A 16,898-nucleotide genomic window follows, 5' to 3' on the forward strand; every position below is an offset into this window, starting at 1 on the left:
GGGGTTGATCCAGGCGTAGGGTTGAACCAGGTTTAGGGTTGAACCAGGTTTAGGTGTAGGATTGAGCCAGGTTTAGGGTTGAACCAGGTTTAGGTGTAGGGTTGAACCAGGTTTAGGTGTAGGGTTGAACCAGGTTTAGGTTTAGGGTTGAACCAGGTTTAGGTGTAGGGTTGAACCAGGTTTAGGTGTAGGGTTGAACCAGGTTTAGGTGTAGGGTTGAACCAGGTTTAGGTGTAGGGTTGAACCAGGTTTAGGTGTAGGATTGAGCCAGGTTTAGGGTAGAACCAGGTTTAGGTGTAGGGTTGAACCAGGTTTAGGTGTAGGATTGAGCCAGGTTTAGGGTTGAACCAGGTTTAGGTGTAGGGTTGAACCAGGCTAAGAAAACAAATGAATAAGCTATATTTTAATTCAGAGATGTCTTCTAACGGGTAAAGAAATAAACTGTGGTTGGAATGAGAGGACAGACAGACAGACGGACAGACAGACAGACGGACGGACAGACAGACGGACGGACGGACAGACAGACAGACAGACGGACAGACAGACGGACAGACGGACGGACACGGACGGACAGACTTCTCTATGTCAATACTGACCTTCTCTATGTCAATACTGACCATCTCTATGTCAGTACCGACCATCTCTATGTCAGTACCGACCATCTCTATGTCAATACTGACCATCTCTATGTCAATACCGATCTTCTCTATGTCAATACCGACCATCTCTATGTCAATACTGACCATCTCTAATGTCAATACCGACCTTCTCTATATCAATACTGACCTTCTCTATGTCAATGCGGACCTTCTCTATATCAATACTGACCTTCTCTATGCCAATGCTGACCTTCTCTATGCCATTACTGACCTTCTCTATGTCAATACTGACCTTCTCTATGTCAATACTGACCATCTCTATGTCAGTACCGACCATCTCTATGTCAGTACCGACCATCTCTATGTCAATACTGACCATCTCTATGTCAATACCGATCTTCTCTATGTCAATACCGACCATCTCTATGTCAATACTGACCATCTCTATGTCAATACCGACCTTCTCTATATCAATACTGACCTTCTCTATGTCAATGCGGACCTTCTCTATATCAATACTGACCTTCTCTATGCCATTACTGACCTTCTCTATGTCAATACTGACCTTCTCTATGTCAATACTAACCTTCTCTATGTCAATACTGACCTTCTCTATGTCAATCCCGGATGTGACGCACTAACACACTACTTGCACTATGAGCAAACACACACGCATTCGAGCCGTCAGGATGTTGTGGTGATCAGTTTCCTGTTCCTGTTGCTCTTCCTGCCCTTTTTCCATTCGCTGCTGACACTCCTTTGGGTGCGTTCCAAATCTCATCATGTTTCCTAGCTGTTATATGAAGTCACTTCCTGTGCTCCTGGGTGGCCGGACGGGAGAGAGACAGAGATAGAGGGGGGGGTGGGGGGAAAGAGGGGGAGAGAGGGAGAGAGAGTAGGGGGAGAGAGAGAGAGAGAGTAGGGGGAGAGAGAGAGAGATAGAGGGGGATGGGAGAGAGGGGGAGAGAGAGAGGGGGAGAGGGAGCGGGGGAGAGGGAGAGAGAGTAGGGGGAGAGAGAGAGAGAGAGAGGAGGATGGGAGAGAGAGTAGGGGGAGAGAGGGAGAGAGAGTAGGGGGAGAGAGAGAGGGAGAGAAAGAGAGAGAGAGAAAGATTGAGAAAGGGAGAGGGGAAGAGAGAGCAAGACAGAGAGAGGTGGAGAAAGAGAGAGAGAGGGGGAGAGAGGGAGAGAGGGAGAGAGGGGGAGCGAGAGAGGGAGAGAGAGAGGGATGGAGAGAGAGAAGGCGAGAAAGAGAGAGAGGGGGAGAGAGAGAGGGAGAGAGAGAGGAGAGAGGGGGGAGAGAGAGCAAGAGAGAGGGATAGAGAGAGGGAGCAGTACATCAGATCAGTAGGAGACTATTATATACTTTAGAGATGTCCGCCTCCTCTCCTCTCCTCTCCTCTCCTCTCCTCTCATCTCCTCTCCTCTCCTCTCCTCTACTCTACTCTACTCTCCTCTCAGCACTGTGACCGTGGCCGGGAGTTAAGAGATAAGAGACTGGTAAGTATCAACAAAACTCAGGCTGTACTGGAATGACCCCCTTCAAGTGATCTTATCCAACCAGCTCTATCTGCTATCACACAACCACTCACTGGCGCTCACTGGAAGTCTTAGTAACAACCTCACTGGACCTCACTGGACGTCTTAGTAACAACCTCACTGGACATCTCTGGACGTCTTAGTAACAACCTCACTGGACCTCACTGGACGTCTTAGTAACAACCTCACTGGACCTCACTGGACATCTTAGTAACAACCTCACTGGACATCTTAGTAACAACCTCACTGGACCTCACTGGACGTCTTATTAACAACCTCACTGGACGTCTTAGTAACAACCTCTCTGGACGTCTTAGTAACAACCTCACTGGACCTCACTGGACGTCTTAGTAACAACCTCACTGGACCTCACTGGACGTCTTAGTAACAACCTCACTGGACGTCTTAGTAACAACCTCATTGGACGGCTTAGTAACAACCTCTCTGGACGTCTTAGTAACAACCTCACTGGACGTCTTAGTCACAACCTCACTGGACCTCACTGGACGTCTTAGTAACAACCTCACTGGAACTCTCTGGACGTCGTAGTAACAACCTCACTGGAACTCTCTGGACATCTTAGTAACAACCTCACTGGACCTCACTGGACGACTTAGTAACAACCTCACTGGAACTCTCTGGACGTCTTAGTAACAACCTCACTGGACGTCTTAGTAACAACCTCACTGGAACTCACTGGACGTCTTAGTAACAACTTCACTGGACCTCTCTGGACGTTTTAGTAACAATCTCACTGGACCTCTCTGGACGTCTTAGTAACAACCTCACTGGAACTCTGGACGTCTTAGTAACAACCTCACTGGAACTCTCTGGACGTCTTAGTAACAACCTCACTGGACGTCTTAGTAACAACCTCACTGGACCTCTCTGGATGTCTTAGTAACAACCTCACTGGAACTCTCTGGACGTCTTAGTAACAACCTCACTTGACATCTTAGTAACAACCTCTCTGGACGTCTTAGTAACAACCTCACTGGAACTCTCTGGACGTCTTAGTAACAACCTTACTGGACGTCTTAGTAACAACCTCACTGGAACTCACTGGACGTCTTAGTAACAACTTCACTGGACCTCTCTGGACGTCTTAGTAACAACCTCACTGGAACTCTCTGGACGTCTTAGTAACAACCTCACTGGACCTCACTGGACGTCTTAGTAACAACCTCACTGGAACTCTCTGGACGTCTTAGTAACAACCTCACTGGACGTCTTAATAACAACCTCACTGGAACTCACTGGACGTCTTAGTAACAACTTCACTGGACCTCTCTGGACGTTTTAGTAACAACCTCACTGGACCTCTCTGGACGTCTTAGTAACAACCTCACTGGACCTCTCTGGACGTCTTAGTAACAACCTCACTGGAACTCTCTGGACGTCTTAGTAACAACCTCACTTTACATCTTAGTAACAACCTCTCTGGACGTCTTAGTAACAACCTCACTGGAACTCTCTGGACGTCTTAGTAACAACCTTACTGGACGTCTTAGTAACAACCTCACTGGAACTCACTGGACGTCTTAGTAACAACTTCACTGGACCTCTCTGGACGTCTTAGTAACAACTTCACTGGAACTCTCTGGACGTCTTAGTAACAATCTCACTGGACGTCTTAGTAACAACCTCACTGGAACTCACTGGACGTCTTAGTAACAACCTCACTGGAACTCTCTGGACGTCTTAGTAACAACCTCACTGGACGTCTTAGTAACAACCTCACTGGAACTCACTGGACGTCTTAGTAACAACTTCACTGGACCTCTCTGGACGTCTTAGTAACAACCTCACTGGACCTCTCTGGACGTCTTAGTAACAACCTCACTGGAACTCTCTGGACATCTTAGTAACAACCTCACTTGACATCTTAGTAACAACCTCACTGGACGTCTTAGTAACAACTTCACTGGAACTCTCTGGACGTCTTAGTAACAACCTCACTGGACGTCTTAGTAACAACCTCACTGGAACTCACTGGACGTCTTAGTAACAACCTCACTGGAACTCTCTGGACGTCTTAGTAACAACCTCACTGGACGTCTTAGTATCAACCTCACTGGAACTCACTGGACGTCTTAGTAACATCTTCACTGGACCTCTCTGGACGTCTTAGTAATAACCTCACTGGACCTCTCTGGACGTCTTAGTAACAACCTCACTGGACCTCACTGGACATCTTAGTAACAACCTCACTGGACGTCTTAGTAACAACCTCTTGGGACGTCTTAGTAACAACCTCACTGGACGTCTTAGTAACAACCTCACTGGACCTCTCTGGACATCTTAGTAACAACCTCACTTGACATCTTAGTAACAACCTCACTGGACGTCTTAGTAACAACCTCACTGGAAGTCTCTGGACGTCTTAGTAACAACCTCACTGGACGTCTTAGTAACAACCTCACTGGACGTCTTAGTAACAACCTCTTGGGACGTCTTAGTAACAACCTCACTGGACGTCTTAGTAACAACCTCACTGGACCTCTCTGGACATCTTAGTAACAACCTCACTTGACATCTTAGTAACAACCTCTCTGGACGTCTTAGTAACAACCTCACTGGAACTCTCTGGACGTCTTAGTAACAACCTTACTGGACGTCTTAGTAACAACCTCACTGGAACTCACTGGACGTCTTAGTAACAACTTCACTGGACCTCTCTGGACGTCTTAGTAACAACCTCACTGGAACTCTCTGGACGTCTTAGTAACAACCTCACTGGACCTCACTGGACGTCTTAGTAACAACCTCACTGGAACTCTCTGGACGTCTTAGTAACAACCTCACTGGACGTCTTAATAACAACCTCACTGGAACTCACTGGACGTCTTAGTAACAACTTCACTGGACCTCTCTGGACGTTTTAGTAACAACCTCACTGGACCTCTCTGGACGTCTTAGTAACAACCTCACTGGACCTCTCTGGACGTCTTAGTAACAACCTCACTGGAACTCTCTGGACGTCTTAGTAACAACCTCACTTTACATCTTAGTAACAACCTCTCTGGACGTCTTAGTAACAACCTCACTGGAACTCTCTGGACGTCTTAGTAACAACCTTACTGGACGTCTTAGTAACAACCTCACTGGAACTCACTGGACGTCTTAGTAACAACTTCACTGGACCTCTCTGGACGTCTTAGTAACAACTTCACTGGAACTCTCTGGACGTCTTAGTAACAACCTCACTGGACGTCTTAGTAACAACCTCACTGGAACTCACTGGACGTCTTAGTAACAACCTCACTGGAACTCTCTGGACGTCTTAGTAACAACCTCACTGGACGTCTTAGTAACAACCTCACTGGAACTCACTGGACGTCTTAGTAACAACTTCACTGGACCTCTCTGGACGTCTTAGTAACAACCTCACTGGACCTCTCTGGACGTCTTAGTAACAACCTCACTGGAACTCTCTGGACATCTTAGTAACAACCTCACTTGACATCTTAGTAACAACCTCACTGGACGTCTTAGTAACAACTTCACTGGAACTCTCTGGACGTCTTAGTAACAACCTCACTGGACGTCTTAGTAACAACCTCACTGGAACTCACTGGACGTCTTAGTAACAACCTCACTGGAACTCTCTGGACGTCTTAGTAACAACCTCACTGGACGTCTTAGTATCAACCTCACTGGAACTCACTGGACGTCTTAGTAACATCTTCACTGGACCTCTCTGGACGTCTTAGTAATAACCTCACTGGACCTCTCTGGACGTCTTAGTAACAACCTCACTGGACCTCACTGGACATCTTAGTAACAACCTCACTGGACGTCTTAGTAACAACCTCTTGGGACGTCTTAGTAACAACCTCACTGGACGTCTTAGTAACAACCTCACTGGACCTCTCTGGACATCTTAGTAACAACCTCACTTGACATCTTAGTAACAACCTCACTGGACGTCTTAGTAACAACCTCACTGGAAGTCTCTGGACGTCTTAGTAACAACCTCACTGGACGTCTTAGTAACAACCTCACTGGAACTCACTGGACGTCTTAGTAACAACTTCACTGGACCTCTCTGGACGTCTTAGTAACAACATCACTGGAACTCTCTGGACGTCTTAGTAACAACCTCACTGGACGTCTTAGTAACAACCTCACTGAAACTCACTGGACGTCTTAGTAACAACTTCACTGGACCTCTCTGGACGTCTTAGTAACAACCTCACTGGACCTCACTGGACGTCTTAGTAACAACCTCACTGGAACTCTCTGGACGTCTTAGTAACAACCTCACTGGACGTCTTAGTAACAACCTCACTGGACCTCACTGGACGTCATAGTAACAACCTCTCTGGACCTCACTGGACATCTTAGTAACAACCTCACTGGACCTCTCTGGACGTCTTAGTAACAACCTCACTGGACCTCACTGGACATCTTAGTAACAACCTCTCTGGACCTCACTGGACGTCTTAGTAACAACCTCACTGGACCTCTCTGGACATCTTAGTAACAACCTCACTGGACCTCACTGGACGTCTTAGTAACAACCTCACTGGACCTCTCTGGACGTCTTAGTAACAACCTCACTGGACGTCTTAGTAACAACCTCACTGGACCTCTCTGGACGTCTTAGTAACAACCTCACTGGACGTCTTAGTAACAACCTCACTGGAAGTCTTAGTAACAACCTCACTGGACGTCTTAGTAACAACCTCACTGGAAGTCTTAGTAACAACCTCTCTGGACGTCTTAGTAACAACCTCACTGGAACTCTCTGGACGTCTTAGTAACAACCTCACTGGAACTCTCTGGACGTCTTAGTAACAACCTCACTGGAACTCACTGGACGTCTTAGTAACAACTTCACTGGACCTCTCTGGACGTTTTAGTAACAACCTCACTGGACCTCTCTGGACGTCTTAGTAACAACCTCACTGGACCTCTCTGGACGTCTTATTAACAACCTCACTGGAACTCTCTGGACGTCTTAGTAACAACCTCACTTTACATCTTAGTAACAACCTCTCTGGACGTCTTAGTAACAACCTCACTGGAACTCTCTGGACGTCTTAGTAACAACCTTACTGGACGTCTTAGTAACAACCTCACTGGAACTCACTGGACGTCTTAGTAACAACTTCACTGGAACTCTCTGGACGTCTCAGTAACAACTTCACTGGAACTCTCTGGACGTCTTAGTAACAACCTCACTGGACGTCTTAGTAACAACCTCACTGGAACTCACTGGACGTCTTAGTAACAACCTCACTGGAACTCTCTGGACGTCTTAGTAACAACCTCACTGGACGTCTTAGTAACAACCTCACTGGAACTCACTGGACGTCTTAGTAACAACTTCACTGGACCTCTCTGGACGTCTTAGTAACAACCTCACTGGACCTCTCTGGACGTCTTAGTAACAACCTCACTGGAACTCTCTGGACATCTTAGTAACAACCTCACTTGACATCTTAGTAACAACCTCACTGGACGTCTTAGTAACAACTTCACTGGAACTCTCTGGACGTCTTAGTAACAACCTCACTGGACGTCTTAGTAACAACCTCACTGGAACTCACTGGACGTCTTAGTAACGACCTCACTGGAACTCTCTGGACGTCTTAGTAACAACCTCACTGGACGTCTTAGTATCAACCTCACTGGAACTCACTGGACGTCTTAGTAACATCTTCACTGGACCTCTCTGGACGTCTTAGTAATAACCTCACTGGACCTCTCTGGACGTCTTAGTAACAACCTCACTGGACCTCACTGGACATCTTAGTAACAACCTCACTGGACGTCTTAGTAACAACCTCTTGGGACGTCGTAGTAACAACCTCACTGGACGTCTTAGTAACAACCTCACTGGACCTCTCTGGACATCTTAGTAACAACCTCACTTGACATCTTAGTAACAACCTCACTGGACGTCTTAGTAACAACCTCACTGGAAGTCTCTGGACGTCTTAGTAACAACCTCACTGGACGTCTTAGTAACAACCTCACTGGAACTCACTGGACGTCTTAGTAACAACTTCACTGGACCTCTCTGGACGTCTTAGTAACAACATCACTGGAACTCTCTGGACGTCTTAGTAACAACCTCACTGGACGTCTTAGTAACAACCTCACTGAAACTCACTGGACGTCTTAGTAACAACTTCACTGGACCTCTCTGGACGTCTTAGTAACAACATCACTGGAACTCTCTGGACGTCTTAGTAACAACCTCACTGGACGTCTTAGTAACAACCTCACTGGAACTCTCTGGACATCTTAGTAACAACCTCACTTTACATCTTAGTAACAACCTCTCTGGACGTCTTAGTAACAACCTCACTGGAACTCACTGGACGTCTTAGTAACAACCTCACTGGAACTCTCTGGACGTCTTAGTAACAACCTCACTGGACGTCTTAGTATCAACCTCACTGGAACTCACTGGACGTCTTAGTAACAACCTCACTGGAACTCTCTGGACGTCTTAGTAACAACCTCACTGGACGTCTTAGTAACAACCTCACTGGAACTCACTGGACGTCTTAGTAACAACCTCACTGGAACTCTCTGGACGTCTTAGTAACAACCTCACTGGACGTCTTAGTATCAACCTCACTGGAACTCACTGGACGTCTTAGTAACATCTTCACTGGACCTCTCTGGACGTCTTAGTAATAACCTCACTGGACCTCTCTGGACGTCTTAGTAACAACCTCACTGGACCTCACTGGACATCTTAGTAACAACCTCACTGGACGTCTTAGTAACAACCTCTTGGGACGTCTTAGTAACAACCTCACTGGACGTCTTAGTAACAACCTCACTGGACCTCTCTGGACATCTTAGTAACAACCTCACTTGACATCTTAGTAACAACCTCACTGGACGTCTTAGTAACAACCTCACTGGAAGTCTCTGGACGTCTTAGTAACAACCTCACTGGACGTCTTAGTAACAACCTCACTGGAACTCACTGGACGTCTTAGTAACAACTTCACTGGACCTCTCTGGACGTCTTAGTAACAACATCACTGGAACTCTCTGGACGTCTTAGTAACAACCTCACTGGACGTCTTAGTAACAACCTCACTGAAACTCACTGGACGTCTTAGTAACAACTTCACTGGACCTCTCTGGACGTCTTAGTAACAACCTCACTGGACCTCACTGGACGTCTTAGTAACAACCTCACTGGAACTCTCTGGACGTCTTAGTAACAACCTCACTGGACGTCTTAGTAACAACCTCACTGGACCTCACTGGACGTCATAGTAACAACCTCTCTGGACCTCACTGGACATCTTAGTAACAACCTCACTGGACCTCTCTGGACGTCTTAGTAACAACCTCACTGGACCTCACTGGACATCTTAGTAACAACCTCTCTGGACCTCACTGGACGTCTTAGTAACAACCTCACTGGACCTCTCTGGACATCTTAGTAACAACCTCACTTGACATCTTAGTAACAACCTCACTGGACGTCTTAGTAACAACCTCACTGGAAGTCTCTGGACGTCTTAGTAACAACCTCACTGGACGTCTTAGTAACAACCTCACTGGAACTCACTGGACGTCTTAGTAACAACTTCACTGGACCTCTCTGGACGTCTTAGTAACAACATCACTGGAACTCTCTGGACGTCTTAGTAACAACCTCACTGGACGTCTTAGTAACAACCTCACTGAAACTCACTGGACGTCTTAGTAACAACTTCACTGGACCTCTCTGGACGTCTTAGTAACAACCTCACTGGACCTCACTGGACGTCTTAGTAACAACCTCACTGGAACTCTCTGGACGTCTTAGTAACAACCTCACTGGACGTCTTAGTAACAACCTCACTGGACCTCACTGGACGTCATAGTAACAACCTCTCTGGACCTCACTGGACATCTTAGTAACAACCTCACTGGACCTCTCTGGACGTCTTAGTAACAACCTCACTGGACCTCACTGGACATCTTAGTAACAACCTCTCTGGACCTCACTGGACGTCTTAGTAACAACCTCACTGGACCTCTCTGGACATCTTAGTAACAACCTCACTGGACCTCACTGGACGTCTTAGTAACAACCTCACTGGACCTCTCTGGACGTCTTAGTAACAACCTCACTGGACGTCTTAGTAACAACCTCACTGGACCTCTCTGGACGTCTTAGTAACAACCTCACTCGACGTCTTAGTAACAACCTCACTGGAAGTCTTAGTAACAACCTCACTGGACGTCTTAGTAACAACCTCACTGGAAGTCTTAGTAACAACCTCTCTGGACGTCTTAGTAACAACCTCACTGGAACTCTCTGGACGTCTTAGTAACAACCTCACTGGAACTCTCTGGACGTCTTAGTAACAACCTCACTGGAACTCACTGGACGTCTTAGTAACAACTTCACTGGACCTCTCTGGACGTTTTAGTAACAACCTCACTGGACCTCTCTGGACGTCTTAGTAACAACCTCACTGGACCTCTCTGGACGTCTTAGTAACAACCTCACTGGAACTCTCTGGACGTCTTAGTAACAACCTCACTTTACATCTTAGTAACAACCTCTCTGGACGTCTTAGTAACAACCTCACTGGAACTCTCTGGACGTCTTAGTAACAACCTTACTGGACGTCTTAGTAACAACCTCACTGGAACTCACTGGACGTCTTAGTAACAACTTCACTGGACTTCTCTGGACGTCTTAGTAACAACTTCACTGGAACTCTCTGGACGTCTTAGTAACAACCTCACTGGACGTCTTAGTATCAACCTCACTGGAACTCACTGGACGTCTTAGTAACAACCTCACTGGAACTCTCTCGACGTCTTAGTAACAACCTCACTGGACGTCTTAGTAACAACCTCACTGGAACTCACTGGACGTCTTAGTAACAACCTCACTGGAACTCTCTGGACGTCTTAGTAACAACCTCACTGGACGTCTTAGTATCAACCTCACTGGAACTCACTGGACGTCTTAGTAACATCTTCACTGGACCTCTCTGGACGTCTTAGTAATAACCTCACTGGACCTCTCTGGACGTCTTAGTAACAACCTCACTGGACCTCACTGGACATCTTAGTAACAACCTCACTGGACGTCTTAGTAACAACCTCTTGGGACGTCTTAGTAACAACCTCACTGGACGTCTTAGTAACAACCTCACTGGACCTCTCTGGACATCTTAGTAACAACCTCACTTGACATCTTAGTAACAACCTCACTGGACGTCTTAGTAACAACCTCACTGGAAGTCTCTGGACGTCTTAGTAACAACCTCACTGGACGTCTTAGTAACAACCTCACTGGAACTCACTGGACGTCTTAGTAACAACTTCACTGGACCTCTCTGGACGTCTTAGTAACAACATCACTGGAACTCTCTGGACGTCTTAGTAACAACCTCACTGGACGTCTTAGTAACAACCTCACTGAAACTCACTGGACGTCTTAGTAACAACTTCACTGGACCTCTCTGGACGTCTTAGTAACAACCTCACTGGAACTCTCTGGACGTCTTAGTAACAACCTCACTGGACGTCTTAGTAACAACCTCACTGGACCTCACTGGACGTCATAGTAACAACCTCTCTGGACCTCACTGGACATCTTAGTAACAACCTCACTGGACCTCTCTGGACGTCTTAGTAACAACCTCACTGGACCTCACTGGACATCTTAGTAACAACCTCTCTGGACCTCACTGGACGTCTTAGTAACAACCTCACTGGACCTCTCTGGACATCTTAGTAACAACCTCACTTGACATCTTAGTAACAACCTCACTGGACGTCTTAGTAACAACCTCACTGGAAGTCTCTGGACGTCTTAGTAACAACCTCACTGGACGTCTTAGTAACAACCTCACTGGAACTCACTGGACGTCTTAGTAACAACTTCACTGGACCTCTCTGGACGTCTTAGTAACAACATCACTGGAACTCTCTGGACGTCTTAGTAACAACCTCACTGGACGTCTTAGTAACAACCTCACTGAAACTCACTGGACGTCTTAGTAACAACTTCACTGGACCTCTCTGGACGTCTTAGTAACAACCTCACTGGACCTCACTGGACGTCTTAGTAACAACCTCACTGGAACTCTCTGGACGTCTTAGTAACAACCTCACTGGACGTCTTAGTAACAACCTCACTGGACCTCACTGGACGTCATAGTAACAACCTCTCTGGACCTCACTGGACATCTTAGTAACAACCTCACTGGACCTCTCTGGACGTCTTAGTAACAACCTCACTGGACCTCACTGGACATCTTAGTAACAACCTCACTGGACCTCACTGGACGTCATAGTAACGACCTCTCTGGACATCTTAGTAACAACCTCACTTGACATCTTAGTAACAACCTCACTGGACGTCTTAGTAACAACCTCACTGGAAGTCTCTGGACGTCTTAGTAACAACCTCACTGGACGTCTTAGTAACAACCTCACTGGAACTCACTGGACGTCTTAGTAACAACTTCACTGGACCTCTCTGGACGTCTTAGTAACAACATCACTGGAACTCTCTGGACGTCTTAGTAACAACCTCACTGGACGTCTTAGTAACAACCTCACTGAAACTCACTGGACGTCTTAGTAACAACTTCACTGGACCTCTCTGGACGTCTTAGTAACAACCTCACTGGACCTCACTGGACGTCTTAGTAACAACCTCACTGGAACTCTCTGGACGTCTTAGTAACAACCTCACTGGACGTCTTAGTAACAACCTCACTGGACCTCACTGGACGTCATAGTAACAACCTCTCTGGACCTCACTGGACATCTTAGTAACAACCTCACTGGACCTCTCTGGACGTCTTAGTAACAACCTCACTGGACCTCACTGGACATCTTAGTAACAACCTCTCTGGACCTCACTGGACGTCTTAGTAACAACCTCACTGGACCTCTCTGGACATCTTAGTAACAACCTCACTGGACCTCACTGGACGTCTTAGTAACAACCTCACTGGACCTCTCTGGACGTCTTAGTAACAACCTCACTGGACGTCTTAGTAACAACCTCACTGGACCTCTCTGGACGTCTTAGTAACAACCTCACTCGACGTCTTAGTAACAACCTCACTGGAAGTCTTAGTAACAACCTCACTGGACGTCTTAGTAACAACCTCACTGGAAGTCTTAGTAACAACCTCTCTGGACGTCTTAGTAACAACCTCACTGGAACTCTCTGGACGTCTTAGTAACAACCTCACTGGAACTCTCTGGACGTCTTAGTAACAACCTCACTGGAACTCACTGGACGTCTTAGTAACAACTTCACTGGACCTCTCTGGACGTTTTAGTAACAACCTCACTGGACCTCTCTGGACGTCTTAGTAACAACCTCACTGGACCTCTCTGGACGTCTTAGTAACAACCTCACTGGAACTCTCTGGACGTCTTAGTAACAACCTCACTTTACATCTTAGTAACAACCTCTCTGGACGTCTTAGTAACAACCTCACTGGAACTCTCTGGACGTCTTAGTAACAACCTTACTGGACGTCTTAGTAACAACCTCACTGGAACTCACTGGACGTCTTAGTAACAACTTCACTGGACCTCTCTGGACGTCTTAGTAACAACTTCACTGGAACTCTCTGGACGTCTTAGTAACAACCTCACTGGACGTCTTAGTATCAACCTCACTGGAACTCACTGGACGTCTTAGTAACAACCTCACTGGAACTCTCTGGACGTCTTAGTAACAACCTCACTGGACGTCTTAGTAACAACCTCACTGGAACTCACTGGACGTCTTAGTAACAACCTCACTGGAACTCTCTGGACGTCTTAGTAACAACCTCACTGGACGTCTTAGTATCAACCTCACTGGAACTCACTGGACGTCTTAGTAACATCTTCACTGGACCTCTCTGGACGTCTTAGTAATAACCTCACTGGACCTCTCTGGACGTCTTAGTAACAACCTCACTGGACCTCACTGGACATCTTAGTAACAACCTCACTGGACGTCTTAGTAACAACCTCTTGGGACGTCTTAGTAACAACCTCACTGGACGTCTTAGTAACAACCTCACTGGACCTCTCTGGACATCTTAGTAACAACCTCACTTGACATCTTAGTAACAACCTCACTGGACGTCTTAGTAACAACCTCACTGGAAGTCTCTGGACGTCTTAGTAACAACCTCACTGGACGTCTTAGTAACAACCTCACTGGAACTCACTGGACGTCTTAGTAACAACTTCACTGGACCTCTCTGGACGTCTTAGTAACAACATCACTGGAACTCTCTGGACGTCTTAGTAACAACCTCACTGGACGTCTTAGTAACAACCTCACTGAAACTCACTGGACGTCTTAGTAACAACTTCACTGGACCTCTCTGGACGTCTTAGTAACAACCTCACTGGACCTCACTGGACGTCTTAGTAACAACCTCACTGGAACTCTCTGGACGTCTTAGTAACAACCTCACTGGACGTCTTAGTAACAACCTCACTGGACCTCACTGGACGTCATAGTAACAACCTCTCTGGACCTCACTGGACATCTTAGTAACAACCTCACTGGACCTCTCTGGACGTCTTAGTAACAACCTCACTGGACCTCACTGGACATCTTAGTAACAACCTCTCTGGACCTCACTGGACGTCTTAGTAACAACCTCACTGGACCTCTCTGGACATCTTAGTAACAACCTCACTGGACCTCACTGGACGTCTTAGTAACAACCTCACTGGACCTCTCTGGACGTCTTAGTAACAACCTCACTGGACGTCTTAGTAACAACCTCACTGGACCTCTCTGGACGTCTTAGTAACAACCTCACTCGACGTCTTAGTAACAACCTCACTGGAAGTCTTAGTAACAACCTCACTGGACGTCTTAGTAACAACCTCACTGGAAGTCTTAGTAACAACCTCTCTGGACGTCTTAGTAACAACCTCACTGGAACTCTCTGGACGTCTTAGTAACAACCTCACTGGAACTCTCTGGACGTCTTAGTAACAACCTCACTGGAACTCACTGGACGTCTTAGTAACAACTTCACTGGACCTCTCTGGACGTTTTAGTAACAACCTCACTGGACCTCTCTGGACGTCTTAGTAACAACCTCACTGGACCTCTCTGGACGTCTTAGTAACAACCTCACTGGAACTCTCTGGACGTCTTAGTAACAACCTCACTTTACATCTTAGTAACAACCTCTCTGGACGTCTTAGTAACAACCTCACTGGAACTCTCTGGACGTCTTAGTAACAACCTTACTGGACGTCTTAGTAACAACCTCACTGGAACTCACTGGACGTCTTAGTAACAACTTCACTGGACCTCTCTGGACGTCTTAGTAACAACTTCACTGGAACTCTCTGGACGTCTTAGTAACAACCTCACTGGACGTCTTAGTAACAACCTCACTGGAACTCACTGGACGTCTTAGTAACAACCTCACTGGAACTCTCTGGACGTCTTAGTAACAACCTCACTGGACGTCTTAGAAACAACCTCACTGGAACTCACTGGACGTCTTAGTAACAACTTCACTGGACCTCTCTGGACGTCTTAGTAACAACCTCACTGGACCTCTCTGGACGTCTTAGTAACAACCTCACTGGAACTCTCTGGACATCTTAGTAACAACCTCACTTGACATCTTAGTAACAACCTCACTGGACGTCTTAGTAACAACTTCACTGGAACTCTCTGGACGTCTTAGTAACAACCTCACTGGACGTTTTAGTAACAACCTCACTGGAACTCACTGGACGTCTTAGTAACAACCTCACTGGAACTCTCTGGACGTCTTAGTAACAACCTCACTGGACGTCTTAGTATCAACCTCACTGGAACTCACTGGACGTCTTAGTAACATCTTCACTGGACCTCTCTGGACGTCTTAGTAATAACCTCACTGGACCTCTCTGGACGTCTTAGTAACAACCTCACTGGACCTCACTGGACATCTTAGTAACAACCTCACTGGACGTCTTAGTAACAACCTCTTGGGACGTCGTAGTAACAACCTCACTGGACGTCTTAGTAACAACCTCACTGGACCTCTCTGGACATCTTAGTAACAACCTCACTTGACATCTTAGTAACAACCTCACTGGACGTCTTAGTAACAACCTCACTGGAAGTCTCTGGACGTCTTAGTAACAACCTCACTGGACGTCTTAGTAACAACCTCACTGGAACTCACTGGACGTCTTAGTAACAACTTCACTGGACCTCTCTGGACGTCTTAGTAACAACATCACTGGAACTCTCTGGACGTCTTAGTAACAACCTCACTGGACGTCTTAGTAACAACCTCACTGAAACTCACTGGACGTCTTAGTAACAACTTCACTGGACCTCTCTGGACGTCTTAGTAACAACATCACTGGAACTCTCTGGACGTCTTAGTAACAACCTCACTGGACGTCTTAGTAACAACCTCACTGGAACTCTCTGGACGTCTTAGTAACAACCTCACTTTACATCTTAGTAACAACCTCTCTGGACGTCTTAGTAACAACCTCACTGGAACTCTCTGGACGTCTTAGTAACAACCTTACTGGACGTCTTAGTAACAACCTCACTGGAACTCACTGGACGTCTTAGTAACAACTTCACTGGACCTCTCTGGACGTCTTAGTAACAACTTCACTGGAACTCTCTGGACGTCTTAGTAACAACCTCACTGGACGTCTTAGTAACAACCTCACTGGAACTCACTGGACGTCTTAGTAACAACCTCACTGGAACTCTCTGGACGTCTTAGTAACAACCTCACTGGACGTCTTAGTAACAACCTCACTGGAACTC

Source organism: Oncorhynchus mykiss, chromosome 24, assembly GCF_057628025.1.
Source record: "Oncorhynchus mykiss isolate SJ-2025 chromosome 24, ASM5762802v1, whole genome shotgun sequence".
Classification (NCBI taxonomy): domain Eukaryota; kingdom Metazoa; phylum Chordata; class Actinopteri; order Salmoniformes; family Salmonidae; genus Oncorhynchus; species Oncorhynchus mykiss.